This window comes from Macaca fascicularis, chromosome 9 (assembly GCF_037993035.2).
Source record: "Macaca fascicularis isolate 582-1 chromosome 9, T2T-MFA8v1.1".
NCBI lineage: Eukaryota > Metazoa > Chordata > Mammalia > Primates > Cercopithecidae > Macaca > Macaca fascicularis.
In genome coordinates this window covers 45,405,184-45,426,158 of record NC_088383.1, presented here as the reverse complement: position 1 = coordinate 45,426,158, position 20,975 = coordinate 45,405,184, and positions in this window count along the sequence as shown.

Here is a 20,975-nt window from a genome sequence, read left to right as displayed (position 1 = left end):
GTCACAGAACACAAAGAAGTTTCTCAGAAAGCTTCTTTCTCTTTGTTATCGGAGGATATTTCCTTTGGCCCTATAGTCTTGAAAGGGATCCGAAATATCTGTTCTCAGATTCCACAGAAATAAGGCTAGCAAAGAGATCCACGGAATACACATGTAACTCTGTGAGATGAATTAACAGAACACTAAGCAGTTTCTCAGAAAGCTTCTTTCCAGATTTCATCTGAGGATATTTCCTTTTTCACAATAGTCCTCTATGGGCTTCCAAATATCACTTTGCCAATACCACAGGAACTGTCTTAGCGAAAGGCTTCTTGAGGGGAAAGCTGTAACTCTGTGAGATGATTTCACAGAACACAAAGAAGTTTCCCAGAAAGCTTCTTTCTCTTTGTTATCGGAGGATATTTCTTTGGCCCTATAGTCTTCAAAGGGATCCGAAATATCTGTTCTCAGATTCCACAGAAATGAGGCTAGCAAAGAGATCCAAAAATGCCCATGTAACTCTGTGAGATGAATTAACAGAACACTAAGCAGTTTCTCAGAAAGCTTCCTTCCAGATTTCATCTGAGGATATTTCCTTTTTCAACGTAGCCCTCTATGGGCTTCCAAATATCAGTTTGTCAAATCCACAAGAACTGTCTTCGTGAAAAGCTACTTGAGGGGAAAGCGGTAACTCTGTGAGATGATTTCACAGAACACAATGAAGTTTATCAGAAAGCTTCTTTCTCTTTGTTATCGGAGCATATTTCCTTTGGACCTAGAGTCTTCAAAGGGATCCGAAATATCTGTTCTCAGATTCCACAGAAATAAGGCTAGCAAAGAGATCAACGAAATACACATGTAACTCTGTGAGATGAATAAACAGAACACTAAGCAGATTCTCAGAAAGCTTCTTTCCAGATTTCATCTGAGGATATTTCCTTTATCACCAAAGCCCTCTAAGGGCTTCCAAATATCACTTTGCCAATTCCACAACAACTGTCTTAGCGAAAGGCTTCTTGAGGAGAAAGCTGTAACTCTGTGAGATGATTTCACAGAACACAAAGAAGTTTATGAGAAAGCTTCTTTCTCTTTGTTATCGGAGGATATTTCCTTTGGCCCTAGAGTCTTCAAAGGGATCCGAAATATCTGTTCTCAGATTCCACAGAAATAAGGCTAGAAAAGAGATCCACGAAATACACATATAACTCTGTGAGATGAATTAACAGAACACTAAGCAGTTTCTCAGAAAACTTCTTTCCAGATTTCATCTGAGGATATTTCCTTTTTCACCATAGCCCTCTAAGGGCTTCCAAATATCACTTTGCCAATTCCACAGGAACTGTCTTAGCGAAAGGCTTCTGGAGGGGAAAGCTGTAACTCTGTGAGATGATTTCACAGAACACAAAGAAGTTTCTCAGAAAGCTTCTTTCTCTTTGTTAACGGAGGATATTTCCTTTGGCCCTATAGTCTTCAAAGGGATCCGATATATCTGTACTCAGATTCCACAGAAATAAGGCTAGCAAAGAGATCCACGAAATACACATGTAACTCTGTGAGATTAATTAACAGAACACTAAGCAGTTTCACAGTAAGCTTCTTTCCAGATTTCATCTGAGGATATTTCCTTTTTCACCGTAGCCCTCTACGGGCTTTCAAATATCACTTTGCCAATTTCCCAAGAACTGTCTTAGCGAAAGGCTTCTTGAGGAGAAAGCTGTAACTCTGTGAGATGATTTCACAGAACACAAAGAAGTTTCTCAGAAAGCTTCTTTCTCTGTGTTATCGGAGGATATTTCCTTTGGCCCTATAGTCATCAAAGAGGTCCCAAATATCTGTTCTCACATTCCAAAGAAATAAGGCTACCAAAGAGATCCACGAAATACACATGTAACTCTGTGAGATTAATTGACAGAACACTAAGCAGTTTCTCAGAAAGCTTCTTTCCAGATTTCATCTGAGGATATTTCCTTTTTCACCGTAGCCCTCTATGGGCTTCCAAATATCACTTTGCCATTTCCACAGGAACTGTCTTAGCGAAAGGCTTCTTGAGGGGAAAGCTGTAACTCTGTGAGATGATTTCACAGAACACAAAGAAGTTTCTCAGAAAGCTTCTTTCTCTTTTTTATCGAAGGATATTTTCTTTGGCCTTATGGTCTTCAAAGGGATCCGAAATATCTGTTCTCAGATTCCACAGAAATAAGGCTAGCAAAGAGATCCACGAAATACACATGTAACTCTGTGAGATGAATTAACAGAACACTAAGCAGTTTCTCAGAAAGCTTCTTTCCAGATTTCATCTGAGGATATTTCCTCTTTCACCATAGCCCTCCATGGGCTTGCAAATGTCACTTTGCCAATTCCATAAGAACTGTCTTAGCGAAAGATTTCTTGAGGGGAAAGCTGTTACTGTGTGAGATGATTTCACGGAACATAAAGAAGTTACCCAGAAAGCTTCTTTCTCTTTGTTATCGGAGTATATTTCCTTTGGCCCTATAGTCTTCAAAGGGATCCGAAATATCTGTACTCACATTCCACAGAAATAAGGCTAGCAAAGAGATCCACAAAATACACATGTAACTCGGTGAGATGAATTAACAGAACACTAAGCAGTTTCTCAGAAAGTTTCTTACCAGATTTCATCTGAGGATATTTCCTTTTTCAACGTAGCCCTCTATGGGCTTCCAAATAACACTTTGCCAATTCCACAAGAACTGTCTTAGCGAAAGGCTTCTTGAGGGGAAAGATGTAACTCTGTGAGGTGATTTCACAGAACACAAAGAAGTTTCTCAGAAATCTTCTTTCTCTTTGTTATCGTAGGATATTTCCTCTGGCCCTAGAGTCTTCAAAGGGATCTGAAATATCTGTTCTCAGATTCCTCAGAAATAAGGCTAGTAAATAGATACAAGAAATACAGATGTAACTCTGTGAGATGAATTAACAGAACACTAAGCAGTTTCTCAGAAAGCTTCTTTCCAGATTTCATCTGAGGATATTTCGTTTTTCACCATAGCCCTCTATGGGCTTCCAAATATCACTTTGCCAATTACACAAGAACTGTGTTAGCGAAAGGTTTCTTGAGGGGAAAGCTCTAACTCTGTGAGATGATTTCACAGAACAGACAGAAGTTTCCCAGAAAGCTTCTTTCTCTTTGTTATCGGAGGATATTTCCTTTGGCCCTATAGTCTTCAAAGGGATCCGAAATATCTGTTCTCAGATTCCTCAGATAAAGCTAGAAAAGAGATCCACGAAATACACATGTAACTCTGTGAGATGAATTAGCAGAACACTAAGCCGTTTCTTAGAAAGCTTCTTTCCAGATTTCATCTGAGGATATTTCCTTTTTCACCATATCCCTCTATGGGCTCCCAAATATTACTTTGCCAATTCCACAGGAACTGTCTTAGCGAAAGGCTTCTTGAGGGGAAAGCTGTAACTCTGTGAGATGATTTCACAGAACACAAAGAAGTTTCTCAGAAAGCTTCTTTCTCTTTGATATCGGAGGATATTTCCTTTGGCCCTATAGTCCTCAAAGGGATCCGAAATATCTGTTCTCAGATTCCACAGAAATAAGGCTAGCAAAGAGATCTACGAAATACACAGGTAACTCTGTGAGATGAATTAACACAACACTAAGCAGTTTCCCAGAAAGCTTCTTTCCAGATTTCATCTTAGGATATTTCCTTTTTCACCATAGCCCTCTATGGGCTTCCAAATATCACTTTGTGAATTCCACAAGAACTGTCTTAGCCAAAGGCTTCTTGAGGGGAAAGCTGTAACTCTGTGAGATGATTTCACAGAACACAAAGAAGTTTCTCAGAAAGCTTCTTTCTCTTTGTTATGGGAGGATATTTCCTTTGTCCCTAGAGTCTTCAAAGGGATTCGAAATATCTGTTCTCAGATACCTCAGAAATAAGGCTAGAAAACAGATCCACGAAATACACATGTAATTCTGTGAGATGAATTAACAGAACACTAAGCAGTTTCTCAGAAAGCTTCTTTCCAGATTTCATCTGAGGATATTTCCTTTTTCTCCATAGCCCTCTAAGGGCTTCCAAATATCACTTTGCCAATTCCACAAGAGCTGTCTTAGCGAAAGGCTTCTTGAGGGGAAAGCTGTAACTCTGTGAGATGATTTCACAGAACACAAAGAAGTTTCTCAGAAAGCTTCTTTCTCTTTGTTATCGGAGGATATTTCCTTTGGTCGTATAGTCTTCAAAGGGATCCGAAATATCTGTTCTCAGATTCCACAGAAATAAGGCTAGCAAAGAGATCCACGAAATACACATGTAACAATGTCAGATGAATTAACAGAACACTAAGCAGTTTCTCAGAAAGCTTCTTTCCAGATTTCATCTGAGGCTATTTCCTTTTTCTCCATTGCCCGCTATGGGCTTTCAAATACAACTTTGCCAATTCCACAAGAACTGTCTTAGCGAAAGGCTTCTTGAGGGGAAAGCTGTAACTCTGTGAGATGATTTCACAGAACACAGAGAAGTTTCTCAGAAAGCTTCTTTCTCTTTTTTTATCGGAGGATATTTCCTTTGGCCTTATGGTTTTCAAAGGGATCCGAAATATCTGTTCTCATATTCCTCAAAAATAAGGCTAGAAAAGAGATCTACGAATTTCACATGTAACTCTGTGAGATGAATTAACAGAACACTAAACAGTTTCTCAGAAACCTTCTTTCCAGATTTCATATGAGGATATTTCCTTTTTCACCATAGTCCTGTATGGGCTTCCAAATATCACTTTGCCAATACCACAGGAACTGTCTTAGCGAAAGGCTTCCTGAGGGGAAAGCTGTAACTCTGTGAGATGATTTCACAGAACACAAAGAAGTTTCTCAGAAAGCTTCTTTCTCTTGGTTATCGGAGGATATTTCTTTGGCCCTATAGTCTTCAAAGGGATCCGAAATATCTGTTCTCAGATTCCACAGAAATGAGGCTAGCAAAGAGATCCACGAAATGTCCATGTAACCCTGTGAGATGAATTAACAGAACACTAAGCAGTTTCTCAGAAAGCTTCCTTCCAGATTTCATCTGAGGATATTTCCTTTTTCAACGTAGCCCTCTATGGGCTTCCAAATATCAGTTTGCCAATTCCACAAGAACTGTCTTCGTGAAAGGCTACTTGACGGGAAAGCTGTAACTCTGTGAGATGATTTCACAGAACACAAAGAAATTTATCAGAAAGCTTCTTTCTCTTTGTTATCGGAGGATATTTCCTTTGGCCCTAGAGTCTTCAAAGGGATCCGAAATATCTGTTCTCAGATTCCACAGAAATAAGGCTAGATAATAGATCCACGAAATACACATATAACTCTGTGAGATGAATTAACAGAACACTAAGCAGTTTCTCAGAAAACTTCTTTCCAGATTTCATTTGAGGATATTTCCTTTTTCACCATAGCCCTCTAAGGGCTTCCAAATATCACTTTGCCAATACCACAGGAACTGTCTTAGCGAAAGCCTTCTTGAGGGAAAAGCTGTAACTCTGAGAGATGATTTCACAGAACACAAAGTAGTTTCTCAGAAAGCTTCTTTCTCTTTGTTATCGGAGGATATTTCCTTTGCCCTATAGTCTTCAATGCGATCCGAAACATCTGTTTTCAGGTTCAACAGAAATAAGGCTAGCAAAGAGATCCACGAAATACACATGTAACTCTGTGAGATGAATTAACAGAACGCTAAGCAGTTTCTCAGAAAGCTTCTTTCCAGATTTCATCTGAGGATATTTCCTTTTTCACCATAGCCCTCTATGGGCTTCCAATTATCTCTTTGACAATTCCACAAGAACTGTCTTAGCGAAAGGCTTCTTGAGGGGAAAGCTGTAACTCTGTGAGATGATTTCACTGAACACAGAGAAGTTTCTCAGAAAGCTTCTTTCTCTTTGTTATCGGAGGATATTTCCTTTGGCCCTAGAGTCTTCAAAGGGATGCGAAATATCTCTTCTCAGATACCTCAGAAATAAGGCTAGAAAACAGATCCACGAAATACACATGTAACTCTGTGCGATGAATTAACAGAACACTAAGCAGTTTCTCAGAAAGCTTCTTTCCAGATTTCATCTGAGGATATTTCCTTTTTCACCATAGGCCTCTACTGGCTTCCAAATATCACTTTGCGAATTCCACAAGAACTGTCTTAGCGAAAGGCTTCTTGAGGGGAAAGCTGTTACTCTGTGAGATGATTTCACAGAACACAAAGAAGTTTCTCAGAAAGCTTCTTTCTCTTTGTTATCGGAGGATATTTCCTTTGGCCCTATAGTCTTCAAAGGGATCCGAAATATCTGTACTCAGATTCCACAGAAATAAGGCTAGCAAAGAGATCCACGAAATACACATGTAACTCTGTGAGATGAATTAACAGAACACTAAGCAGTTTCTCAGAAGGCTTCTTTCCAGATTTCATCTTAGGAGATTTCCTTTTTCACCATAGCCCTCTATGGCCTTCCAAATATCACTTTGCCAATTCCACAAGAACTTTCTTAGCGAAAGGCTTCTTGAGGGGAAAGCTGTAACTCTGTGAGATGATATCACAGAACACAAAGAAGTTTCTCAGAAAGCTTCTTTCTCTTTGTTATCGGAGGATATTTCCTTTGGCCCTATAGTCTTGAAAGGGATCAGAAATATCTGTTCTCAGATTCCACAGAAATAAGGCTAGCAAAGAGATCCACGGAATACACATGTAACTCTGTGAGATGAATTAACAGAACACTAAGCAGTTTCTCAGAAAGCTTCTTTCCAGATTTCATCTGAGGATATTTCCTTTTTCACCATAGCCCTCTATGGGCTTCCAAATATCACTTTGCCAATTCCACAAGAACTGTCTTAGCGAAAGGCTTCTTGAGGGGAAAGCTGTAACTCTGTGAGGTGATTTCACAGAACACAAAGAAGTTTCTCAGAAATGTTCTTTCTCTTTGTTATCGGAGGATATTTCCTTTGTCCCTAGAGTCTTCAAAGGGATCCGAAATATCTGTTCTCAGATTCCTCAGAAATAAGACTAGTAAATAGATCCACGAAACACAGATGTAAGTCTGTGAGATGAATTAACAGAACACTAAGCAGTTTCTCAGAAAGCTTCTTTCCAAATTTCATCTGAGGATATTTCCTTTTTCACCATAGCCCTCTATGGGCTTCCAAATATCAGTTTGCCAATTCCACAAGAACTGTCTTAGCGAAAGGCTTCTTGAGGGGAAAGCTGTAACTCTGTGAGATGATTTCACAGAACACAAAGAAGTTTCCCAGAAAGCTTCTTTCTGTTTGTTATCGGAGGATATTTCCTTTGGCCCTAGAGTCTTCAAAGGGATCCGAAATATCTGTTCTCAGATTCCTGAGAAATAAGGCTAGCAAAGAGATCCACGAAATAGACATGTAACTCTGTGAGATGAATTAACAGAACACTAAGCAGTTTCTCAGAAAGCTTCTTTCCAGATTTCATCTGAGGATATTTCCTTTTTCACCGTAGCCCTCTATGGGCTTGCAAATATCACTTTGCCAATTCCACAAGAACTGTCTTAACGAAAGGCTTCTTGAGGGGAAAGCTGTAAGTCTGTGAGATGATTTCACAGAACACAGAGAAGTTTCTCAGAAAGCTTCTTTCTCTTTTTTTATCGGAGGATATTTCCTTTGGCCTTATGGTCTTCAAAGCGATCCGAAATATCTGTTCTCATATTCCTCAAAAATAAGGCTAGAAAAGAGATCCACATATTACACATGTAACTCTGTGAGATGAATTAACAGAACTCTAAGCAGTTTCTCAGAAAGCTTCCTTCCAGATTTCATCTGAGGATATTTCCTTTTTCAACGTAGCCCTCTATGGGCTTCCAAATATCAGTTTGCCAAATCCACAAGAACTGTCTTCGTGAAAGGCTACTTGAGGGGAAAGCTGTAACTCTGTGAGATGATTTCACAGAACACAAAGAAGTTTATCAGAAAGCTTCTTTCTCTTTGTTATCGGAGCATATTTCCTTTGGACCTAGAGTCTTCAAAGGGATCCGAAATATCTGTTCTCAGATTCCACAGAAATAAGGCTAGCAAAGAGATCCACGAAATACACATGTAACTCTGTGAGATGAATGAAGAGAACACTAAGCAGTTTCTCAGAAAGTTTCTTTCCAGATTTCATCTGAGGATATTTCCTTATTCACCGTAGCCCTCTGTGGGCTGCCAAATATCACTTTGCCAATTCCAGAAGAACTGTCTTAGCGAAAGGCTTCTTGAGGGGATAGCTGTAACTCTGTGAGATGATTTCACAGAACACAAAGAAGTTTCTCAGAAAGCTTCTTTCTCTTTGTTATCGGAGGATATTTCCTTTGGACCTATAGTCTTCAAAGGGATCCGAAATATCTGTTCTCAGATTCCTCAGAAATAAGGCTAGAAAAGAGATCCACGAAATACACATGTAACTCTGTGAGATGAATTAACAGAACACTAAGCAGTTTCTCAGAAACTTCTTTCCAGATTTCATCTGAGGATATTTCCTTTTTCACCATAGCCCTCTATGGGCTTCCAAATATCACTTTGCCAATTCCACAGGAACTGTTTTAGCGAAAGGCTTCTTGAGGGGAAAGCTGTAACTCTGTGACATGATTTCACAGAACACAAGGAAGTTTCTCAGAAAGCATCTTTCTCTTTGTTATCGGAGGATATTTCCTTTGGCCCTATAGTCTTCAAAGGGATCCGAAATATCTGTTCTCCGATTCCACAGATATAAGGCTAGCAAAGAGATCCACGACATACACATGTAACTCTGTGAGATGAATTCACAGAACACTAAGCAGTTTCTCAGAAAGCTTCTTTCCAGATTTCAACTGAGGATATTTCCTTTTTCACCATAGCCCTCTATGGGCTTCCAAATATCACTTTGCCAATTCCCCATGAACTGTCTTAGCGAAAGTCTTCTTGAGGGGAAAGCTGTAACTCTGTGAGATGATTTCAGAGAACACAAAGAAGTTTCTCAGAAAGCTTCTTTCTCTTTGTTATCGGAGGATATTTCCTTTGGCCCTATAGTCTTCAAAGGGATCCGAAATATGTGTTCTCAGATTCCACAGAAATAAGGCTAGCAAAGAGATCCACGAAATACACATGTAACACTGTGAGATGAATTAACAGAACACTAAGCAGTTTCTCAGAAAGCTTCTTTCCAGATTTCATCTGAGGATATTTCCTTTTTCACCATAGCCCTCTAAGGGCTTCCAAATGTCACTTTGCCAATTCCATAAGAACTGTCTTAGCGAAAGACTACTTGAGTGGAAAGCTGTTACTCTGTGAGATGATTTCACAGAACACAAAGAAGTTTCTCAGAAAGCTTCTTTCTCTTTGTTATCGGAGGATATTTCCTTTGGCCCTATAGTCTTCAAAGGGATCCGAAATATCTGTACTCAGATTCCACAGAAATAAGGCTAGCAAAGAGATCCACGAAATACACATGTAACTCTGTGAGATGAATTAACAGAACACTAAGCAGTTTCTCAGAAGGCTTCTTTCCAGATTTCATCTCATTAGATTTCCTTTTTCACCATAGCCCTCTATGGCCTTCCAAATATCACTTTGCCAATTCCACAAGAACTTTCTTAGCGAAAGGCTTCTTGAGGGGAAAGCTGTAACTCTGTGAGATGATATCACAGAACACAAAGAAGTTTCTCAGAAAGCTTCTTTCTCTTTGTTATCGGAGGATATTTCCTTTGGCCCTATAGTCTTGAAAGGGATCCGAAATATCTGTTCTCAGATTCCACAGAAATAAGGCTAGCAAAGAGATCCAGGGAATACACATGTAACTCTGTGAGATGAATTAACAGAACACTAAGCATTTTCTCAGAAAGCTTCTTTCCAGATTTCATCTGAGGATATTTCCTTTTTCACCGTAGCCCTCTATGGGCTTGCAAATATCACTTTGCCAATTCCACAAGAACTGTCCTAACGAAAGGCTTCTTGAGGGGAAAGCTGTAACTCTGTGAGATGATTTCACAGAACACAGAGAAGTTTCTCAGAAAGCTTCTTTCTCTTTTTTTATCGGAGGATATTTCCTTTGGCCTTTTGGTCTTCAAAGCGATCCGAAATAATTGTTCTCATATTCCTCAAAAATAAGGCTAGAAAAGACATCCACGAATTACACATGTAACTCTGTGAGATGAATTAACAGAACACTAAGCAGTTTCTCAGAAAGCTTCTTTCCAGATTTCATCTGAGGATATTTCCTTTTTCACCATAGTCCTCTATGGGCTTCCAAATATGACTTTGCCAATTACACAGGAACTGTCTTAGCGAAAGGCTTCTTGAGGGGAAAGCTGTAACTCTGTGAGATGATTTCACAGAACACAAAGAAGTTTCTCAGAAAGCTTCTTTCTCTTGGTTATCGGAGGATATTTCTTTGGCCCTATAGTCTTCAAAGGTATCCGAAATATCTGTTCTCAGATTCCACAGAAATGAGGCTAGCAAAGAGATCCACGAAATGTCCATGTAACTCTGTGAGATGAATTAACAGAACACTAAGCAGTTTCTCAGAAAGCTTCCTTCCAGATTTCATCTGAGGATATTTCCTTTTTCAACGTAGATCTCTATGGGCTTCCAAATATCAGTTTGCAAATTCCACAAGAACTGTCTTAGCGAAAGGCTTCTTGAGGAGAAAGCTGTAACTCTGTGAGATGATTTCACAGAACACAAAGAAGTTTATCAGAAAGCTTCTTTCTCTTTGTTATCGGAGGATATTTCCTTTGGCCCTAGAGTCTTCAAAGGGATCCGAAATATCTGTTCTCAGATTCCACAGAAAAAAGGCTAGAAAATAGATCCACGAAATACACATATAACTCTGTGAGATGAATTAACAGAACACTAAGCAGTTTCTCAGAAAACTTCTTTCCAGATTTCATCTGAGGATATTTCCTTTTTCACCATAGCCCTCTAAGGGCTTCCAAATATCACTTTGCCAATACCACAGGAACTGTCTTAGCGAAAGGCTTCTGGAGGGGAAAGCTGTAACTCTGTGAGATGATTTCACAGAACACAAAGAAGTTTCTCAGAAAGCTTCTTTCTCTTTGTTATAGGAGGATATTTCCTTTGGCCCTATAGTCTTCAAATGGATCCGATATATCTGTTCTCAGATTCCACAGAAATAAGGCTAGCAAAGAGATCCACGAAATACACATGTAACTCTGTGAGATGAATTAACAGAACACTAAGCAGTTTCACAGAAAGCTTCTTTCCAGATTTCATCTGAGGATATTTCCTTTTTCACCGTAGCCCTCTACGGGCTTTCAAATATCACTTTGCCAATTTCCCAAGAACTGTCTTAGCGAAAGGCTTCTTGAGGAGAAAGCTGTAACTCTGTGAGATGATTTCACAGAACACAAAGAAGTTTCTCAGAAAGCTTCTTTCTCTGTGTTATAGGAGGTTATTTTCTTTGGCCCTATAGTCATCAAAGAGGTCAAAAATATCTGTTCTCACATTCCAAAGAAATAAGGCTAGCAAAGAGATCCACGAAATACACATGTAACTCTGTGAGATTAATTGACAGAACACTAAGCAGTTTCTCAGAAAGCTTCTTTCCAGATTTCATCTGAGGATATTTCCTTATTCACCGTAGCCCTCTATGGGCTTCCAAATATCACTTTGCCATTTCCACAGGAACTGTCTTAGCGAAAGGCTTCTTGAGGGGAAAGCTGTAACTCTGTGAGATGATTTCACAGAACACAAAGAAGTTTCTCAGAAAGCTTCTTTCTCTTTTTTATCGAAGGATATTTTCTTTGGCCTTATGGTCTTCAAATGGATCCGAAATATCTGTTCTCAGATTCCACAGAAATAAGGCTAGCAAAGAAATCCACGAAATACACATGTAACTCTGTGAGATGAATTAACAGAACACTAAGCAGTTTCTCAGAAAGCTTCTTTCCAGATTTCATCTGAGGATATTTCCTCTTTCACCATAGCCCTCTATGGGCTTCCAAATGTCACTTTGCCAATTCCATAAGAACTGTCTTAGCAAAAGATTTCTTGAGGGGAAAGCTGTTACTCTGTGAGATGATTTCACAGAACACAAAGAAGTTTCTCAGAAATCTTCTTTCTCTTTGTTATCGGAGGATATTTCCTCTGGCCCTAGAGTCTTCAAAGGGATCCGAAATATCTGTTCTCAGATTCCTCAGAAATAAGGCTAGTAAATAGACCCAAGAAATACAGATGTAACTCTGTGAGATGAATTAAGAGAACACTAAGCATTTTCTCAGAAAGCTTCTTTCCAGATTTCATCTGAGGATATTTCCTTTTTCACCATGGCCCTCTAGGGGCTTCCAAATATCACTTTGCCAATTCCACAAGAACTGTGTTAGCGAAAGTTTTCTTGAGGGGAAAGCTGTTACTCTGTGAGATGATTTCACAGAACAGACAGAATTTTCCCAGAAAGCTTCTTTCTCTTTGTTATCGGAGGATATTTCCTTTGGCCCTAGAGTCTTCAAAGGGATCCGAAATATCTGTTCTCAGATTCCTCAGAAATAAAGCTAGAAAAGAGATCCACGAAATACACATGTTACTGTGTGAGATGAATTAGCAGAACACTAAGCAGTTTCTTAGAAAGCTTCTTTCCAGATTTCATCTGAGGATATTTCCTTTTTCACCATAACCCTCTATGGGCTTCCAAATATTACTTTGCCATTTCCACAGGAACTGCCTTAGCGAAAGGCTTCTTGAGGGGAAAGCTGTAACTCTGTGAGATGATTTCACAGAACACAAAGAAGTTTCTCAGAAAGCTTCTTTCTCTTTGTTATCGGAGGATATTTCCTTTGGCCCTATAGTCCTCAAAGGGATCCGAAATATCTGTTCTCAGATTCCACAGAAATAAGGCTAGCAAAGAGATCCACGAAATACACGTGTAACTCTGTGAGATGAATTAACAGAACACTAAGCAGTTTCACAGAAAGCTTCTTTCCAGATTTCATCTGAGGATATTTCCTTTTTCACCGTAGCCCTCTACGGGATTTCAAATATCACTTTGCCAATTCCCCAAGAACTGTCTTAGCAAAAGGCTTCTTGAGGAGAAAGCTGTAACTCTGTGAGATGATTTCACAGAACACAAACAAGTTTCTTAGAAAGCTTCTTTCTCTTTGTTATCGTAGGATATTTCCTTTGGCCCTAAAGGCTTCAAAGGGATCCGAAATATCTGTTCTCAGATTCCTCAGAAATAAGGCTAGCAAAGAGATCCACGAAATACAGATGTAACACTGTGAGATGAATTAACAGAACACTAAGCAGTTTCTCAGAAAGCTTCCTTCCAGATTTCATCTGAGGATATTTTCTTTTTCACCATAGCCCTCTATGGGCTTCCAAATATCACTTTGCCAATTCCACAGGAACTGTCTTAGCGAAAGGCTTCTTGAGGGGAAAGCTGTAACTCTGTGAGATGATTTCACAGAACACAGAGAAGTTTCTCAGAAAGCTTCTTTCTCTTTTTTTATCGGAGGATATTTCCTTTGGCCTTATGGTCTTCAAAGGGATCCGAAATATCTGTTCTCATATTCCTCAAAAATAAGGCTAGAAAAGAGATACACAAATTACAAAGGTAACTCTCTGAGATGAATTAACAGAACACTAAGCAGTTTCTCAGAAAGCTTCTTTCCAGATTTCATCTGAGGATATTTCCTTTTTCACCATAGTCCTCTATGGGCTTCCAAATATCACTTTGCCAATACCACAGGAAATGTCTTAGCGAAAGGCTTCTTGAGGGGAAAGCTGTAACTCTGTGAGATGATTTCACAGAATACAAAGAAGTTTCTCAGAAAGCTTCTTTCTCTTTGTTATCGGAGGATATTTCTTTGGCCCTATAGTCTTCAAAGGGATCCGAAATATCTGTTCTCAGATTCCACAGAAATGAGGCTAGCAAAGAGATCCACGAAATGCCCATGTAACTCTGTGAGATGAATTAACAGAACACTAAGCAGTTTCTCAGAAAGCTTCCTTCCAGATTTCATCTGAGGATATTTCCTTTTTCAACGTAGCCCTCTATGGGCTTCCAAATATCAGTTTGCCAATTCCACAAGAACTGTCTTCGTGAAAGGCTACTTGACGGGAAAGCTGTAACTCTGTGAGATGATTTCACAGAACACAAAGAAGTTTATCAGAAAGCTTCTTTCTCTTTGTTATCGGAGGATATTTCCTTTGGACCTAGAGTCTTCAATGGGATCCGAAATATCTGTTCTCAGATTCCACAGAAATAAGGCTAGCAAAGAGATCAACGAAATACACATGTAACTCGGTGAGATGAATAAACAGAACACTAAGCAGATTCTCAGAAAGCTTCTTTCCAGATTTCATCTGAGGATATTTCCTTTTTCACCAAAGCCCTCTAAGGGCTTCCAAATATCACTTTGCCAATTCCACAAGAACTGTCTTAGCGAAAGGCTTCTTGAGGAGAAAGCTGTAACTCTGTGAGATGATTTCACAGAACACAAAGAAGTTTATCAGAAAGCTTCTTTCTCTTTGTTATCGGAGGATATTTCCTTTGGCCCTAGAGTCTTCAAAGGGATCCGAAATATCTGTTCTCAGATTCCACAGAAATAAGGCTAGAAAAGAGATCCACGAAATACACATATAACTCTGTGAGATGAATTAACAGAACACTAAGCAGTTTCTCAGAAAACTTCTTTCCAGATTTCATCTGAGGATATTTCCTTTTTCACCATAGCCCTCTAAGGGCTTCCAAATATCACTTTGCCAATTCCACAGGAACTGTCTTAGCGAAAGGCTTCTGGAGGGGAAAGCTGTAACTCTGTGAGATGGTTTCACAGAACACAAAGAAGTTTCTCAGAAAGCTTCTTTCTCTTTGTTATCGAAGGATATTTCCTTTGGCCCTATAGTCTTCAAAGGGATCCGAAATATCTGTACTCAGATTCCACAGAAATAAGGCTAGCAAAGAGATCCACGAAATACACATGTAACTCTGTGAGATGAATTAACAGAACACAAAGCAGTTTCACAGAGAGCTTCTTTCCAGATTTCATCTGAGGATATTTCCTTTTTCAACGTAGCCCTCTATGGGCTTCCAAATATCACTTTGCCAATTCCACAAGAACTGTCTTAGCAAAAGGCTTCTTGAGGGGAAAGCTGTAACTCTGTGAGGTGATTTCACAGAACACAAAGAAGTTTCTCAGAAATCTTTTTTCTCTTTGTTATCGGAGGATATTTCCTTTGGCCCTAGAGCCTTCAAAGGGATCCGAAATATCTGTTCTCAGATTCCTCAGAAATAAGGCTAGCAAAGAGATCCACGAAATACAGATGTAACACTGTGAGATGAAATAACAGAACACTAAGCAGTTTCTCAGAAAGCTTCCTTCCAGATTTCATCTGAGGATATTTTCTTTTTCACCATAGCCCTCTATGGGCTTCCAAATATCACTTTGCCAATTCCACAGGAACTGTCTTAGCGAAAGGCTTCTTGAGGGGAAAGCTGTAACTCTGTGAGATGATTTCACAGAACACAGAGAAGTTTCTCAGAAAGCTTCTTTCTCTTTTTTTATCGGAGGATATTTCCTTTGGCCTTATGGTCTTCAAAGGGATCCGAAATATCTGTTTTCATATTCCTCAAAAATAAGGCTAGAAAAGAGATCCACGAATTACACATGTAACTCTGTGAGATGAATTAACAGAACATTAAGCAGTTTCTCAGAAAGCTTCTTTCCAGATTTCATCTGAGGATATTTCCTTTTTCACCATAGTCCTCTACGGGCTTCCAAATATCACTTTGCCAATTCCACAGGAACTGTCTTAGCGAAAGGCTTCTTGAGGGGAAAGCTGTAACTCTGTGAGATGATTTCACAGAACACAAAGAAGTTTCTCAGAAAGCTTCTTTCTCTTTGTTATCGGAGGATATTTCTTTGACCCTATAGTCTTCAAAGAGATCCGAAATATCTGTTCTCAGATTCCACAGAAATGAGGCTAGCAAAGAGATCCACGAAATGCCCATGTAACTCTGTGAGATGAATTAACAGAACAGTAAGCAGTTTCTCAGAAAGCTTCCTTCCAGATTTCATCTGAGGATATTTCCTTTTTCAACGTAGCCCTCTATGGGCTTCCAAATATCAGTTTGCCAATTCCACAAGAACTGTCTTCGTGAAAGGCTACTTGAGGGGAAAGCTGTAACTCTGTGAGATGATTTCACAGAACACAAAGAAGTTTATCAGAAAGCTTCTTTCTCTTTGTTATCGGAGGATATTTCCTTTGGACCTAGAGTCTTCAATGGGATCCGAAATATCTGTTCTCAGATTCCACAGAAATAAGGCTAGCAAAGAGATCAACGAAATACACATGTAACTCTGTGAGATGAATAAACAGAACACTAAGCAGATTCTCAGAAAGCTTCTTTCCAGATTTCATCTGAGGATATTTCCTTTTTCACCAAAGCCCTCTAAGGGCATCCAAATATCACTTTGCCAATTCCACAAGAACTGTCTTAGCGAAAGGCTTCTTGAGGAGAAAGCTGTAACTCTGTGAGATGATTTCACAGAACACAAAGAAGTTTATCAGAAAGCTTCTTTCTCTTTGTTATCGGAGGATATTTCCTTTGGCCCTAGAGTCTTCAAAGGGATCCGAAATATCTGTTCTCAGATTCCACAGAAATAAGGCTAGAAAAGAGATCCACGAAATACACATATAACTCTGTGAGATGAATTAACAGAACACTAAGCAGTTTCTCAGAAAACTTCTTTCCAGATTTCATCTGAGGATATTTCCTTTTTCACCATAGCCCTCTTCGGGCTTCCAAATATCACTTTGCCAATACCACAGGAACTGTCTCAGCGAAAGGCTTCTGGAGGGGAAAGCTGTAACTCTGTGAGATGATTTCACAGAACACAAAGAAGTTTCTCAGAAAGCTTCTTTCTCTTTGTTATCGGAGGATATTTCCTTTGGCCCTATAGTCTTCAAAGGGATCCGATATATCTGTTCTCAGATTCCACAGAAATAAGGCTAGCAAAGAGATCCACGAAATACACATGTAACTCTGTGAGATGAATTAACAGAACACTAAGCAGTTTCACAGAAAGCTTCTTTCCAGATTTCATCTGAGGATATTTCCTTTTTCACCGTAGCCCTCTACGGGCTTTCAAATATCACTTTGCCAATTTCCCAAGAACTGTCTTAGCGAAAGGCTTCTTGAGGAGAAAGCTGTAACTCTGTGAGATGATTTCACAGAACACAAAGAAGTTTCTCAGAAAGCTTCTTTCTCTTTGTTATAGGAGAATATTTCCTTTGGCCCTTGAGTCTTCAAAGGGATCCGAAATATCTGTTCCCAGATTCCTCAGAAAGAAGGCTAGAAAAGAGATCCACGAAATACACATGTAACACTGTGAGATGATTAACAGAACACTAAGCAGTTTCTCAGAAAGCTTCCTTCCAGATTTCATCTGAGGATATTTTCTTTTTCACCATAGCCCTCTATGGGCTTCCAAATATCACTTTGCCAATTCCACAGGAACTGTCTTAGCGAAAGGCTTCTTGAGGGGAAAGCTGTAACTCTGTGAGATGATTTCACAGAACACAGAGAAGTTTCTCAGAAAGCTTCTTTCTCTTTTTTTATCGGAGGATATTTCCTTTGGCCTTATGGTCTTCAAAGGGATCCGAAATATCTGTTTTCATATTCCTCAAAAATAAGGCTAGAAAAGAGATCCACGAATTACACATGTAACTCTGTGAGATGAATTAACAGAACATTAAGCAGTTTCTCAGAAAGCTTCTTTCCAGATTTCATCTGAGGATATTTCCTTTTTCACCATAGTCCTCTACGGGCTTCCAAATATCACTTTGCCAATTCCACAGGAACTGTCTTAGCGAAAGGCTTCTTGAGGGGAAAGCTGTAACTCTGTGAGATGATTTCACAGAACACAAAGAAGTTTCTCAGAAAGCTTGTTTCTCTTTGTTATCGGAGGATATTTCTTTGACCCTATAGTCTTCAAAGAGATCCGAAATATCTGTTCTCAGATTCCACAGAAATGAGGCTAGCAAAGAGATCCACGAAATGCCCATGTAACTCTGTGAGATGAATTAACAGAACAGTAAGCAGTTTCTCAGAAAGCTTCCTTCCAGATTTCATCTGAGGATATTTCCTTTTTCAACGTAGCCCTCTATGGGCTTCCAAATATCAGTTTGCCAATTCCACAAGAACTGTCTTCGTGAAAGGCTACTTGAGGGGAAAGCTGTAACTCTGTGAGATGATTTCACAGAACACAAAGAAGTTTATCAGAAAGCTTCTTTCTCTTTGTTATCGGAGGATATTTCCTTTGGACCTAGAGTCTTCAATGGGATCCGAAATATCTGTTCTCAGATTCCACAGAAATAAGGCTAGCAAAGAGATCAACGAAATACACATGTAACTCTGTGAGATGAATAAACAGAACACTAAGCAGATTCTCAGAAAGCTTCTTTCCAGATTTCATCTGAGGATATTTCCTTTTTCACCAAAGCCCTCTAAGGGCATCCAAATATCACTTTGCCAATTCCACAAGAACTGTCTTAGCGAAAGGCTTCTTGAGGAGAAAGCTGTAACTCTGTGAGATGATTTCACAGAACACAAAGAAGTTTATCAGAAAGCTTCTTTCTCTTTGTTATCGGAGGATATTTCCTTTGGCCCTAGAGTCTTCAAAGGGATCCGAAATATCTGTTCTCAGATTCCACAGAAATAAGGCTAGAAAAGAGATCCACGAAATACACATATAACTCTGTGAGATGAATTAACAGAACACTAAGCAGTTTCTCAGAAAACTTCTTTCCAGATTTCATCTGAGGATATTTCCTTTTTCACCATAGCCCTCTTCGGGCTTCCAAATATCACTTTGCCAATACCACAGGAACTGTCTCAGCGAAAGGCTTCTGGAGGGGAAAGCTGTAACTCTGTGAGATGATTTCACAGAACACAAAGAAGTTTCTCAGAAAGCTTCTTTCTCTTTGTTATCGGAGGATATTTCCTTTGGCCCTATAGTCTTCAAAGGGATCCGATATATCTGTTCTCAGATTCCACAGAAATAAGGCTAGCAAAGAGATCCACGAAATACACATGTAACTCTGTGAGATGAATTAACAGAACACTAAGCAGTTTCACAGAAAGCTTCTTTCCAGATTTCATCTGAGGATATTTCCTTTTTCACCGTAGCCCTCTACGGGCTTTCAAATATCACTTTGCCAATTTCCCAAGAACTGTCTTAGCGAAAGGCTTCTTGAGGAGAAAGCTGTAACTCTGTGAGATGATTTCACAGAACACAAAGAAGTTTCTCAGAAAGCTTCTTTCTCTTTGTTATAGGAGAATATTTCCTTTGGCCCTTGAGTCTTCAAAGGGATCCGAAATATCTGTTCCCAGATTCCTCAGAAAGAAGGCTAGAAAAGAGATCCACGAAATACACATGTAACACTGTGAGATGATTAACAGAACACTAAGCAGTTTCTCAGAAAGCTTCCTTCCAGATTTCATCTGAGGATATTTCCTTTTTCACCATAGCCCTATGGGCTTCCAAATATCACTTTGCCAATTCCAAAGGAACTGTCTTAGCGAAAGGCTTCCAGAGGGGAAAGCTGTAACTCTGTGAGATGATTTCACAGAACCCAGAGAAGTTTCTCAGAAAGCTTCTTTCTCTTTGTTATCGGAGGATATTTCCTTTGGCCTTATGGTCTTCAAAGGGATCCGAAATATCTGTTCTCAGATTCCTCAGAAATAAGGCTAGCAAAGAGATCCACGAAATACACATGTAACTCTGTGAGATGAATTAACAGAACACTAAGCAGTTTCTCAGAAAGCTTCTTTCCAGATTTCATCTGAGGATATTTCCTTTTTCTCTATAGCCCTCTAGGGGCTTCCAAGTATCACTTTGCCAATGCCACAAGAACTGTCTTAGCGAAAGGCTTCTTGAGGGGAAAGCTGTAACTCTGTGAGATGATTTCACAGAACACAGAGAAGTTTTTCAGAAAGCTTCTTTCTCTTTTTTATCGGAGGATATTTCCTATGGCCTTATGGTCTTCAATGGGATCCGAAATATCTGTTCTCAGATTCCTCAGAAATAAGGCTAGAAAAGAGATCCACGAAATACACATGTAAGTCTGTGAGATGAATTAACAGAACACTAAGCAGTTTCTCAGAAGGCTTCTTTCCAGATTTCATCTCAGGAGATTTCCTTTTTCACCATAGCCCTCTATGGCCTTCCAAATATCACTTTGCCAATTCCACAAGAACTGTCTTAGCGAAAGGCTTCTTGAGGGGAAAGCTGTAACTCTGTGAGATGATATCACAGAACACAAAGAAGTTTCTCAGAAAGCTTCTTTCTCTTTTTTATCGAAGGATATTTCCTTTGGCCCTATAGTCTTCAAAGGGATCCGAAATATCTGTACTAAGATTCCACAGAAATAAGGCCAGCAAAGAGATCCACGAAATACACATGTATCTCTGTGAGATGAATTAACAGAACACTAAGCAGTTTCTCAGAAAGCTTCTTTGCAGATTTCATCTCAGGATATTTCCTTTTTCAATGTAGCCCTCTATGGGCTTCCAAATATCACTTTGCCAATTCCACAAGAACTGTCTTAGCAAAAGGCTTCTTGAGGGGAAAGCTGTAACTCTGTGAGGTGATTCACCAGAACACAAAGAAGTTTCTCAGAAATCTTTTTTCTCTTTGTTATCGGAGGATATTTCCTTTGGCCCTAGAGCCTTCAAAGGGATCCGAAATATCTGTTCTCAGATTCCACAGAAATAAGGCTAGCAAAGAGATCCACGAAATACACATGTAACTCTGTGAGATGAATTAACAGAACACTAAGCAGTTTTACAGAAAGCTTCTTTCCAGATTTCAATTGAGGATATTTCCTTTTTCACCGTAGCCCTCTACGGGATTTCAAATATCACTTTGCCAATTCCCCCAGAACTGTCTTAGCAAAAGGCTTCTTGAGGAGAAAGCTGTAACTCTGTGTGATGATTTCACAGAACACAAACAAGTTTCTTAGAAAGCTTCTTTCTCTTTGTTATCGTAGGATATTT